Below are 14,787 nucleotides of genomic sequence, written 5' to 3'. Positions count from 1 at the left end.
TTTTTGCACGATCCAAAGGCTCTGAAGCGAGCCGTTCGGGATCGGATGGCTGAGGATGACTCCGGGCATGGTCGGGTGTGATTAGAGGCTGTAGTGTGTGATCGAATGGCTCTAGTGTGAGTCAGTCATGATCAGATGGCCATGGATTATTCTAGAGTTGATTGGGACTTGGTATTCCTAGTGTAACAGTGTTTTTGAGATTGTGGAGCCTATATAGCTTCTATTGACAAGCTGTTTATTGTGTTGGATAACTGATGACGTCTTGGAGGCAGAAAGGCTTCAAGAGAGATTTCAGAGAGCTTTTATGAGGATTTTGGAGCTTCTTGTTGAGAGACTCCTGTACAAAGATTGAGTGGTGTGTTCCTCTTATATTGGTTGTATTTTATTCTCTCATAATAAAGCTTGCATGTCCTATGGAGATAGGCTTGAGACCGATCCACGTATTTGTATTGTATTTTTTATTTTGTTTCTTCTTTCTTCCTGCTACATCGTGTGGTACCAGATTCTGCACAATAATTAGTTTTAGAGCAAGGTGGTACCAGAGCATAGGTTGCGACGGTGGTGATCGAGATAGAAGATAGAGAAGATAAGCACAATCAAGATAGAGATCAACAGATTTGATGAAAAGAGTAATTTCTTTTTGTGATAGGTGAGGGTGAAAAATATGCTCAACTAGTAAGGGTTGATCGCTGCTCTCTTATGCGAGGAGAAGCCAACTATCATGGAGGTACAGGATTGGAGGCAGCTCCAGATGCAGATGGTGAGTATGATCTATTTGTACCTAACGAATGAGGTGGTGATCTATGTGCTTGGCAAGACTTCACCAACGATGCTGTGGTCGAAGTTCGAATAGTTGTACATGGTGAAGTCTCTCACCAACACTCTCTTCCTCTGGAGGCAGTTCTACTAGCTGCAGATGACTGAGGGACAGAATGTGCAGGAGCATCTCAGCCACTTTCAGAAGATCCTCATCGTCCTCGTTAGCATTGGTGAGAAAGTTGAGGAGAAGATCAAGGTGCTGGTCTTACTAGCATCACTTCTTCCTTCATATGAGTCCTTGGTGACTACTCTTCTAGTAGAGAAGAGCACCATCAAGATGGACGAGGTCACTACAGTGATTCTTCAGAATGAGATTCTTAGGAGGGAGAACCCAGCTTCGAGTTCAGACAGTAGCTCAGCTTTGATGGTTTTCAGAGGAGCAGGAGGTGGCAGACAGAGTGATAAGAGATCGCAACGAGGGTGGTCCAAGTCCAAGATGAGAGACTTGAGCAAGATAAGATATTATCGATGTGACAAGTTGGGACATCTAGCCAGAAATTGCCTTCAACTCAGGGATTGGACGAGAGCTACTGCAGCGACAGTCAGTAGTGAGTCAGAGGATGATGTCCTAAAGATATCTGATGAGGTATCTACTTCTTTTCAGTAGTGAAGTTTAGATTCTGCATGCACCTATCATGTATGTTGCAGAGAAGAGCAGTTTGACTTCTTGGAGAGTAGTGAGGGCACTATTTATCTACCGAATGGATCAAGCTATACGATCAAAGATATCAGGACGGTCAGCTGGAGGACACATGATGGTGTAGTGAGGAGATTGAGAGAGGTTTGATACATATCCAATTTTAGGTAGAATCTTATCTTATTGAGTAGACTGGATTTGAGAGGCTACAAGATGTATAGTAGCTGGTAGAAGAATCCTGAAAGTGTTGCACGACGATAGGATTATTCTGGAGGAGAAAAAAAGGATGAGAGGATATTACTACTTGGTGGAGAGCCCAATGCAAAGTGGAGCTTTAGGAGCCAGGAGGAGTCCAAAGCGAGGTGGAGCTCTAGGTGGAGGTGGATTGGGCACTAGACGAGAGACTCAGGAGGACGAGAGGTGACGTCACAGAGTAAAGTTTCTATTACCGCAGGAGACTTCCCCGAGTAGGTCTTCGGTCAAAATGGACATAGTCCATGATGGAGGTGGGATCGAGCGGTCTGACTCGACTCCTATGTTTGCCTATCCATGAGACAGCAGGCATGCTCCAGGGCATGGGGGTGAGACGGATCACAGACTCTCAGAGATAAATGGAAATCGAATATCGAGTCAAGATAGAGATTATTGAGATTTGATGCCTTAAGATTTGATCCACATTAAGCTCAAAGTGAGGTCCAAGATGACAAACGGAGTCCAACGAGTCCAAGAACAGTCCAAATAAAGTCCAGATGGTGAAGATATGCATGAAAGAAGCTCGAAACAGATGGCACAATGCACGAGGTGGTGGAGGCTAGGGGCGGCACTGTCGGGCCTGATAGATGCACGTGTGCATGCTGGCGCATGTGGTCCAGCGCACAGGCAGGCCCAGTGTGGTTACGCATAGGTCGGCCTAATGCATGCGCAGGCGCCCAGGCCCAACACCTTATGCGGTCACCGTGGACTGCAAGGTGCTGGGCGGCCACGTGGACTGATCATGCGGTCCACGCACAGTCCATGAGTATTTTTGTGTGACTCAATGGCTCTAGAATGAGCCGTTTGCGATGGGATGGCTGAGGATGACTCCGAGCATGATCAAACGTGATTAGTGACTGTAGTGCATGATCGGACAGTTTTGGTGCAAGCCGGTCATGATCGGACGGTCACGGATTATTTTAGGATTGATTGGAACTCAGTATTTCTACTATAACAGTATTTTTGAGATTCTACCTCTATAGCTCTAATTAATGAGCCCTTTGTTATGTTGGATAGTTGGTGATATTCTGGAGGTGTAGAAAGGCTTCAAGAGAGATTTTAGAGAGCTTTTGTAAGAGTTTTGAGATTTTTTATTGAGAGACTCTTGTACAAGGATTGAGTGGTGTGTTTCTCTTGTATTGGTTGTATTTTATTCTCTTATGGTGAAGCTTACACGCCCCATGGAGGTAGGCTTGAGGTCGATCCATGTATTTATAAATTTTTTTTTATTTTATTTCTTCTTTCTTTCTCTACACCATGTGGTACCAAATGCTGCACAACAGGAACATTATCTGTGGATCGAAAGGAAGCTCGAAAAATCAAGTATCAATCAGCTAATTATCTCCTTTATGAAGAGAAGTTGTATAGGAGGTCTTACTCATTGCCTTTCTTAAAGTATCTACGACCATCTGAAGCCGACTATGCACTTAGAAAAGTACATGAAGGTATTTGTGGGAGTCATGTCGGCAAGAGAGCATTGGCCTATAAACTTCTCAAGCAAGGTTACTACTAGTTGACCATGTAGAAAGACTCTGAAGATTACATGTGGTGGTATGATATGTGCCAAAGAAATTCTAACATACAACGACTATTCGCTGTGCCAATTACACCTATCTACACCCCTTGGCCATTTGCGCAATAGGGGATGGATATCCTTGGCCCCTTTCCACGGGCATCGAGACAGTGTAAATTCCTGCTCGTCGCTATAGACTACTTCACTAAATGGGTAGAAGTCAAACCATTGCCCCATATTATAGAAGTAAGGATAGTAGATCTCATTTGAAAGTCAATCATATATCAGTTCGGCCTATCCCGAGTATTGATCATCGATAATGGACACCAGTTCATAAGGGCTAAGTTTGAGGAATTTTGCAAAGAGCATGGGATATTGCACCATCTTACCTCCATTGCTCATCCTTAAGCTAATGGTGAGGCCGAGGTAACAAATCATACTATTCTACGTGTTAGATGTGTATCCTAGAAGTCAATTATTGATAACACATTTATATTTCTAGGACCTATTCTTGTACTTATAAAATTTTATTATTAATAAAAAGATATTTTTATTTTCAATCATATTTATATGTTCATGATTTGTCCTAAAACTTAACAAAGATGATATTGTATATTCTTAAGATGTTAAGAATTTAAGACATACGTTATTAGTGGTTATTTTTAAATGCTCTCGATCATAGGATTGTCATGGAGGATAGTAATCAATCCATTTAAGATCAATACATGGATCACCTTCCTTAGGATAGATAAGTCTCGAGTATATAGTGTGGTGACACTGAGATGAGAGCGCAGATGATTGTTAGAAAATAACTTGCACTGAGCATGACCAACACAAGAACTACTTAGATATCTACTCACTTATCAGTGATCTTCTCGATGCTGCAGTGGTGTGAGTGGTTCTTTAACCTGCGGTGTCATTGACTATTTGCAGCAAGGCTACTGAGCTTGACTACATATTTTTTTGATCCTTAGCCATTCAGATCCTTGCTGTGTATGTTGGCTATAGTAGGTTTAAATTCACTGTTAGGGTAGGATGCATCTAGATGAATCTATCGATCTTGATAGAAAAGAAAAAGTACTATACAATTAGCAAGACTGAGTTCAGAAAGTCTTCAACTGAAGCAAGTGTGAATACTAAAAAAGAATTTTCATAGAATTCACAAGTGAACTCGAGTTGAGCCAATCTGGTATATGACTGACGATGGGATTTGATAAGTTCTCCATGACTTCCATCAAATCAAGACTCACGGTAGAGGGACTGAATCACACAATAACTGCACCTAAGGATTCATATTTTTCTGTCCTACTGGATTGTCACTATAAACTGCTAGGTGTCACTAGTGGATTATGAAAATTTACTAGAATTATTTTTGGATCAACGATCCTTATTGAGTTGAGCTAGAATCATTCTGGTCTATTGAAAGAAGTTTCGATGATGTTATGATGGAGATCATGGTATGTCTCACTACCAGACAGAATAGAATCTGAGGGGTCACACACAAAAAGAGTTTGATCTGATCAGTGACTTGGATTAAATTTAAATTATTAATTTGATTGATGGTTTGAATTTAAAAACTACTAATCTATAAGTGTTACAGATTCAGTAACTACTAATTATTAGCATAAGAACTTAATTGTAAATATTATGATTTAATTAGGGCTGATTAAAGTATGGATCAAATTTTAATTAATTTAAATTAGATTTAATTTAATTAAATTTAATTTAATTTAATATTAATTGGGTTCAATTATCCAAATCAGATTTGAATTTCAATCCTGATTAGATCTGATTTGACAGTCTTTCGAATTTGATTCGATTCGAACTCAATTTGGACTCAATTTGAATCCAGTTTGAACCTAATTGACTCGACCATTAGAGCCCAAGTTTTCTAGGCTTCTCTCTCTAAGTGGCCAACCAGAAAGAGGAGTGGGCGATCAAAAATCTCATTGCTTCTCTTGGGTGAGCGCGTGGGAGGATAGAAATGAGGCACCACCTCATTTCTTGGTTAGTTTGAATTCCTATCTTAATAGGGATAAAGCTAATTGATTTTAAATTGATCATAATCTGATTAGAATCAGTTATAGGCATGGAAAGGGACTCAATTTTGTACGACAAATATTTAAAGGGGGTTGGTTTTGGTGTGTTTAGGTGATCCCTTGTTTTTGTGCACCAATAACTACCTCACACCCCCTTCCTTCTTCATGCCACTTCTTCTCCCTTCCACACCTTAGTTATTCCTTTTAGATCAGATCTAGAGAGTGGCCTTAGAGAGAGAGAAAGAAAATCAAGAAGAAGTTCTCAATTTTTCTTGGTGGTTAGGATCAATCTTCAGGATCCTATATAGGGTTGTTTCAAGTAAATTTAAATAAAGAGCCCTGATTCAAGCCGAAGAACGAAGCCCGCAAAGGAGCTAGCACCTCAGGAGTTTTGAAGTTTTGATTCAGATATCTCTGTGTGGATACTAGTAGAGGCCGAGTGCTTGTGCGGCTATGACAGCAACCCCAGACATCCACAGGATCCGATCCGACAAAGGACCTTCTTATTGTTTATGATTTCAGATCTGTATTCATAAATTTATTTATGCATGTTAGATGATCTTGGAAATGATTATGATTTAGAATCTACATACTTAGATTAAATTAAAATTTTAAAATCTACTTTCACTATGGTTACTGTAATCGTATAGATTTATGCATGCGAATCAGTATGTTTTCTAACACTGCAGGGATTGAAGATAAGGTTGGACAGAGTCAAAAGATCTTAGACCGACAAACTTCATCATATACTCTGGGCATACAAGATGATGCCAAGAGTCCTAATAGGAGAAACCCCCTTCAATCTGACCTTTGAGATGGAAGCAGTAATACCTGTCAAAGTTGGGGTCTCATCGGTGAGGATTGAAAATTTCGATGAGCAAACCAACTCGGAGAGGCTACACACTGATCTAGATCTACTTGAAGAAATCAAAGAGAGGGCGCACATCTGAATGGCAACATATCAGCATAAGATCATCCGGTATTACAACAACAAAGTCCGAAATAAAGGTAACCTGGTCCTACAAAAGGTGGAGATATCACAGCCTGAAGAGCGAGGTAAACTGGCCCCAAATTGGGAAGGCCCATACCAAATGGATGAGATCATTAAGCTAGGAACCTACCAACTGAAGCAGCTTGATAGAACGGTGCTCTTCCGACTATAGAATTCAGAGAATCTCTGAATCTACTACCAGTAATGCATCTCATGACCTTCCTCAATGAAATTTCTTTTTCTAAAAATATTAGTCTCTTATCTACTCATCAAGCAAAAAATAGTCTTTGATTGGCTCAATCTTGGGAAACAAAAGATGGTCTTTGATCGGCTTAATCACTGAAGACCTAAAAGATGGTCTTTGATCGGCTCAGTTCTGGAAAACAAAAGATGGCCTTTGATCGGCTTAGTCACTGAAGACCCAAAAAAATATCTTTGATCAGCTCAGTCTTGAGAAATAAAAGACGACCTTTGATAGGCTTAGTCATCGAAGACCCAAAAGATGGTCTTTGATTGGCTTAGTCCTAAAAAATCAAAGATGGCCTTTGATCGGCTTAGTCACTGAAGATCCAAAAAACGATCTTTCATCGGCTCAATCCTAGAAAATAAAAGATGGTCTTTGATTGGCTTAGTCACTAAAGATCCAAAAGATGGCCTTTGATTGGCTTAGTCTTAGAAAATAAAAGATGATTTTTGATCAACTTAGTCACTGAAGATCCAAAAGATGACTTTTGATCAGCTTAGTCTGGAGAAACAAAGGATGGCTTTTGATCGGCTTAATCACTGACGATCCAAAAAATGACCTTTGATCGGTTCAATCCTAGAAAATAAAAGATGGTCTTTGATCGGCTTAGTCACTGAAGATCCAAAAGATAGTTTTTGATTGGCTCAGTCCTGCAAAATAAAAGACGGCCTTTGATCGACTTAGTCATTAAAAACCCAAAAGACGATCTTTGATCGACTTAGTCCTGAAAAACAAAAGATAGCTTTTGATCGGCTTAGTCACTGAGGATCCAAAAGATGGCCTTTGATCAGCTCAGTCCTAAAAAATAAATAATAGTTTTTGATCAGCTTAGTCACTAAAGATCCAAAAGATGGCCTTTGATCGGCTCAGTCTTGAAAAATAAAAGATGATCTTTAATCTATTTAATCACTGAAGATCCAAGAGATGATCTTTGATTGGCTCAGTCTTGAGAATAAAAGACGACCTTTGATTGGCTTAGTTACTGAAGACCCAAAAAATGGTCTTTGATCGGCTTAGTCCTGAAAAATAAAAGATGATCTTTGATTGGCTTAGTCACTGAAGATTTGAAAGATGATCTTTGATCGGCTCAGTCCTGAGCAACAAAAGATAATTTTTGATAGGCTTAATAATTGAAGACCCAAAAGAAAGCCTCCGATCAACCAAAGAAAAAGCAATTGTCAAACAAGAACAAACATACACAGTGCACATGAAGAGAAGCAAAAAGCTTTTTCATTAAATATTTTCAAAAAGTGGTGCTCCTAACACCGCTTTACAATAAAGAAAAGAAAAAGAGAAAGAAAAAAGATAAAGAGAACTAAATCCTCATCTGAGGAAAAAGCCCCTACCTCCTCATCACTGTTCCCAAGGAGGAGGTAGTGGAGGTCCAGCTGTGGCATCATCCATCTGTTGAAAATTGTATCCTAAAATTAATCGTATGATGATTGAGTTTATCTTTGTATATAAATTATTGATTATTAAATAAAAATTATTTTGATATTTTTTGTCACAAAGTAACATCTTCCTTGAACTCTTGTGCTATGATGAAGTCCTTAAAACTATGTTAGTATACGATAAAGAGAGGATTTATCGTATAGTTCTTAAACATGTTCACGATCAAATGATACGTCATTACAGGATGATGACGTTTATCGAGTGGAGGTCATAGTGTGCTATATGGGTTGATTATCCTTTTAACCACGGAGTGTGGTGACATTGGTATAGCATACAGGTGAGATGTAGGAGTACATCATCACTGAATAAGTGACTCACCTGCTGAGCATCTGTTATCAAGAGCTGCTTGTGAAACATATGGGTATAAGTATCCTTCAGACCTGAGATCACCATAGTGACTTGCAAGCAACTCACTGTGTTTTGATGCTGAACTATCTGGATTTCTAATATAGTGACGGAAGGTTATTGGGTACAGTCAAGTACTTGCAAAATCTGTATATGGATCAAGATGGGATTGACCCCTTCGAATAATTGGAGTTGATGTATTGCTGTATTTCAATTTAGTAAAGCCTTGATCAGGGTAATCCATGAGATGGATTTGAAAGATTGAAATACAATATGGATAAAGCAATCTCGGTTGATAGTTAACTTGAGACCATCCTAGAGCATTTAGGATCAAAAAGATAAATTATATGGTAACCATGTGTATAGATTTTGAAATATTTTTTTACGATAATTCGACCTATCTGGATGTTGAAAACCATTTCTAGATGATATCTCAATTAGTGCAGAAATTAGTTTCTATATTACTGGCTTAGTGTTTGAACCTATGGAGTCACGCATATAAGTCAGACAAAGTTGGAAGAAATTGACCTATGTTTATATATCAAATTTGAAAGTACTTGACTTGATTGAATATATAATCTAACTTGATTAAGAATTAAGTTATAGATCAAATGGGATTGAAGAGTTGACTATGTCTTGCTAGCACTATACATAAGGTTCAGGTTCGATCCCGGAGATGAACAGTTTCTGATCTATGATCCATGGAGTATATGAAATATTAAATTTAAGTACTAATTAATTTTATATTAAATATAAATTAATTAAGCTTAAATAGATCCAAAATTCAAATTAGATTTGGTATAAAAATTTTAAAGAGTTTTGGATTGACAGTCTTTTGAAATTATTTCGAACCAGCTTCGAATTGGATTCGAATCGGATCTATTTTGATGAGATATGAGTATTTTTACTTGCACTGAGATTCTCATCTCATGTGGGCCGACCAATACCTGAAATGATGATGGTTTTGAGTATCCATGTGGGTGAGGGAGTGGGTGCAAAGTGGTTGTTATAAGTGATGGTAATTCTATCTCATGTAGGAATCCTTCTTTCATGAGTATTGGACTGATTCAAATCAGATTTGAATTCGAACTCTTATACTTATTGAGTCATAAAAATCATCTATAAATAGAGAGGATCTCTACCTATGGATGCATAGAAAATAAATCAGATTGAGAGAAGAGAGAAAGAGAGAGAGGGGCATGAGAAGTGAGAAAGGTTCCTTCTTCTCCTTGTTCTCTCCCCTTTATTACCGCCGCTTCTTCCTTGGGTGTGGACTCTCTTTGGGCATCCCACCTACTAGTGTGAGGTCTCATACTAGCACATCTCCTTCTTTATTTGATTGGGTTGCAAAGCTGATTGGATCAGAGTTCATCTCGCTTTTCTGCGGTGTACGGCATGCATGCGAAGTAGAGGGTCTGCACATCTAAGCCTCTGCAAAGGTTTAATTCAGATTAATTAAGATTTGATCTTTGGTTCTACTACTAATCAGGTAAAGATTTGATCCTTATTCATGTAGATTAGTAGAAAAATTTTTAGATGCAACTTGGGCCTTCTGAAGAGAAACAGTTTTCCTTCCCTTCAACTGGCATCAGATCAAGTCTGAAATATATGTATACATAACTAAATTTTTTGAGATTAATTATATAAGATATAATTGAGATATTTTATAAAATATTAAATCTGATTTAAATCTATTTATAAAAAAATTTTTGATCTGATTTTGATTGGATTAGAGGTGTCTAATCAATGGTTGATTGAGGTTATTATAATTTTGTTACAATAGAATTCTACTATTGCTGAATTTTTGATAAAATAATAATATGAATTAAAATTTATTTTAAATTTATTTTAATAAAATTTTAATATTATTATTTTCATTATAAAGTGAGATTTATTTTAGATCTGAATTAGATCTGTTTCGATAAATATTTAGATCTGAATTCTATCAGAATTTAGCACTGTATGAAAATAAATTTTATCAGAAATTTATTCCTTATGCATTCATATTTACATCTAATTAATTTTCTATATGATATCAAATCTGAAATTGATATTTTATAATTAGTATAAGATATGTTTCAGATCTGATATGATGTATATGATACATTAAATCTAATTATATTAGATGAAGAACATAACTGATAAGATCAAGGATATATTCATGACACAAAATTATTTTATCAATAGTCACATGTTGATGTAATTATATATGCAATTAGATTTCGGATCTTAGTAGCCTAGTACTCGGATTGATGAGATCACCAGACCATCCGGTTATAAGAGATTGAAAAGATTAATCTCTCTTTTGCCTATTCGATGGGTTCTCTTATGACGTATAGGGGTGTCATTGTGATCCAGTTTCATGAAGAAGAAAAGTGAACAGATTTTTATATATTATTTTGATAATAAATATGTTTAGATTAGATCTAAAGTGATTTATGATTCATTACAATAAGATAAAATTTAGATATAAAATTATTTTAGATCTAAATTGTATGTTACATAAGATATAATCAGTATTAATCTAAAAGTTGTCATGATGCATGAGATATATGTATGAAGTTTAGATCATACCTATGCATGTTTAATTATTCAACATACTATGAAAATTTATTTTTATGGATTGAAACATATAGTATGCTTCACCTGAAGCTTTTATAGAATAGTTCTACAGATTGAAACACACGTTTCACATACGTAATTTTGAATTAAGTTTTGAATGACTAGATTTGAGAATTGAAGATCATAAGATACCACATAAATCGATGAATAAAGGGTTAGCATGAATCAGATCCTTCTAATGGGTTAGACCTAGGGTTAGAAATACATATGGATCATATAAAAAAATTGATTAAATCTAATCAAGTATTGAATTAGATCAGGTCAGTATTTCTCTAAGTCAATATCAATAGTTGAAGTTTGATCAAGTCCATATGTTTAATCCTAATAAATGGATTGTGATCATGGCTCCGTGGTTGAGTCTGAATCTTTTGATGTGCTAAATCAAAATTAATTAACCAGTTAGTGTCTAAGATAAGTTTGGAAGATTTGATCAAATAATTTTTAATTGAGAGCTATTCACCTAGATGCGCCTACGGTGAGTTAAGGGCACATCCCTCCCACTGATCTCACTTACCTGACCAACATGGTAGATTATATTTTGATTAGGTCACTAATCGATTCGTGTAGACCCATGCCATTAAGGTGAATCAATGTGACTGATTTAGGTATCTTTAGACTAGCTTGTGTCTAACCCTTTACATGACTTGATGAAATCAGTGGAAAAATTTGCAACTTACAGATCGACTTCTTCTCTTATTCTTAGATCAATGAAATCCAATCCTCTAAATTATTAGATCCATAAAGTGATAAAGTTATGAGATAACTTGATCATAGCCTCCCATTAAAGTGCATGATAATGAGTCTAATATTCCAAATAGGTATTGGAGGCACCACACGCCTGGTGTCTATTACGTATTGAAATTATCATTTATCATATGACCATCATGATGTACCTTCAGATTAATGCTTAGATTGGCCGAGCCACACTCGGGCCTAGACATCCATTTGTTGGATGCACTTGGTGTATCATGTTAATGATTGGACCTAATCAAAATTTTTAGTGGAGGTGCCACATGCCTGCTGAAGGGATGCCTGGGGCAAAACCTAATTACTAAAAGTTGTTTGAAGAAACAATTGATTATGAATCTACCCATGGATGTACTAGGGTTGGCCGAGCCACATTCAGACCTGAATGCAATCTGTGTGGATTCTAGTGCCCGCTAAAAAATTAGTGTAACTTCTCGAGTTGGAGGTAGAGGCTACCAATTTGTAAAAAATAGTAGGAGGACCTTTAGACTAAAGTCTATATCTTTAGGATTAAAAATAATTTCTATACTAATAGGTTAATATTTTTTCTTTCAATTATGGCCAATACATTATCCCTCCATATGCTGTTAGACAACAACAAGTTCATCGGACCCAATTTTGATAGCTGGTATCCAAAGTTGAAGATCGTCTTGGAGCACAAGTGGATTTTATATATCCTTATGGATGAGGTACCTGAAGAACCTGCAGTCAATGCTCCTCGTGCCACGAGAGATACTTATATGAAATGGCTCAATAACTGCATGACTGTACATTATGTGATGAGGGTAGCTATGAACGATGAACTTAGTCATAAGTTCGAGGATGTACAGTCAGAGGAGATCATTCAAATATTGAATGAGTCCTTCGGCACCCTTGAGGCTGCAGAAAGACACAAAACCTCCTGCATAGTGTTCAATATCTGTATGTGGGAGGGGGCTTCAATCACCAATCATGTATTGTATATGATTGAGCAGATTGAATATCTGAGCAAACTTAAATTTTCGTTGCATGAACAGTCAGGCAAGGATGCTATCCTTAATTCACTACTAAAATTCTACCTATCTTTTCTCAATCATTATAGAATGACGAAGCCTGCAATAAACTACCATGGTTTACTAGGGTTACTACAGACTTTTGAGAAGGATCACCAGCTCTAAAAGGAGCCAGTGAATTTAGTGGGATGTTCATTTGTAGGACATTGATTTTTTAAGAGAGGAAACCATCAAAAGTTGATAAGAGAAGAAAAAGGTGCAGAAATCTTATGCCACCAATCTTAAGCAGAGCAAACCATCAAAAGTTGATAAGAGCCAGGTAGAGTACTTCTTCTGTAAGAAGTTGGATCATTGAAAAAAGAATTATCCTGCTTATATAGCTACCCTTGACCCAAACAGACCTAAGAATAAGAGAAAGAAGCAATCGATTGCTTCACAAGGTACTTATATGATAACACTTTGTAATTTCTCTATTTGTGATACTACTACCTGAGTATTGGATACCAAAAGTCTTATTAATATATATAATTTGTTGCAGAGACTATAGATAAGTAAGAAGTTTTGAGAGGACGAGTGGTTCCGTAACATTGAAGATGGAAGTCTTGTTCCAGTTCTGACCTTAGAAACTTTGCAGCTTGTCTTCGAGTCTAGTAGTATCATGTTAAATGATTGTCATTATTGTCCCTCCTTTTTGATGAATGTCATCTCTGTAGGCCTTTTGGCCAAACTTGATTATAAGTTTATAATAAAAGATGATTTTTGTGATATCATTATAAATGATACTACAATTATGCACGGATAACTAAAATATGGCATATACATTATATCACGGTCTGTTAGTGTAATGTACATACCCAATAAATATCTTAGATTAGATAATGTCAGTGAATCCTACCTTTGGCATTGTAGGCTTGGTCATGTGAACAAGAATAGGATTGATAGGTTGATCAAGGAACGTATCTTTGAGATAGATGATTGTGAATCATTGCCTACCTGTGAGTCCTGTCTACTTGATAAAATAACTAAGTCACCTTTTAAGAAAAAAAATGAAAGAGCCAGCGATGTCCTGGGTCTAATACAGACTAATGTATGCGGACCTATGAACATAAGTACCAGAAGAGGATACTACTACTTCATTACGTTTACAAACAACCTATCGAGGTATGGGTATGTCTATCTTATGAAGCATAAGTCAGAATCATTTGAAATATTCAAGTGATTCCGTGCTAAAGTAGAGAAACAGACTGAAAAGAGTATTAAGATCCTTCGATCAGATCGAGGAGGTGAATACCTCATCAGTGAGTTCCTGACATATCTAGAAGAGAATGCGATTCTCTCATAGTGGATCCCTCCTGAAGCACCACAACATAATGGGGTGTCGAAGAGGAGGAATCGAACCTTGTTAGACATGGTCTGATCTATGATGGGCTTTATAAGTTTGCCAATCTCTTTTTGGAGATATACTCTAGAAACTGCTTGCTACATTTTGAATAAGGTGTTCAGCAAGTCTGTCGATAAAACTCTATATGAGATATAGATTGGGCGTAAGTCGATGCTCTCACACTTTAGGATCTGGGGATGTCCGACTTATGTCAAGCATTTAAAGACAGATAAGCTTGGATCGAAGTTCGACAGATGCTTCTTCGTAGGATATCAAAAAAAAACTAAAAGGTACTACTTCTATCTTACTATAGAGTAAAAGGTGTTTGTCAGCATTCGGACAATCTTTTTGGAAAAAGAGTTCCTTGGTAAAGGAGCTAATGCCTGTAAAATTGAACTTGATAAAGTTCATACCGACATACATAGAATTAAATTTGATTGGTGAATTGAATCCAGAACTAGTAGAGGCACCATTAAAGAGATTCGATATAGTACCGCATCAGCCGGATAGATACTATGATTTTTTTATCCAGGATGGTGACCCTATTGAACTTGATGAGAACGATGAGGATCCAATCATCTATATGGAGGCCATACAAAGGCCTGACTCTCAAAAATGGCTTGATGCCATAAAATCTGAGATAGAGTCTATGAAGATCAATGGTGCATGGACACTAGTTGATCCGTTCGAGAGGATAAAATTCATAGGGTGTAAATAGATCTTCAAAAGAAAATGAAGAGCAGACGGAAAGGT

Source organism: Elaeis guineensis, chromosome 5, assembly GCF_000442705.2.
Source record: "Elaeis guineensis isolate ETL-2024a chromosome 5, EG11, whole genome shotgun sequence".
Lineage (NCBI taxonomy): Eukaryota > Viridiplantae > Streptophyta > Magnoliopsida > Arecales > Arecaceae > Elaeis > Elaeis guineensis.
Note: the sequence above shows the minus strand (reverse complement) of the source record.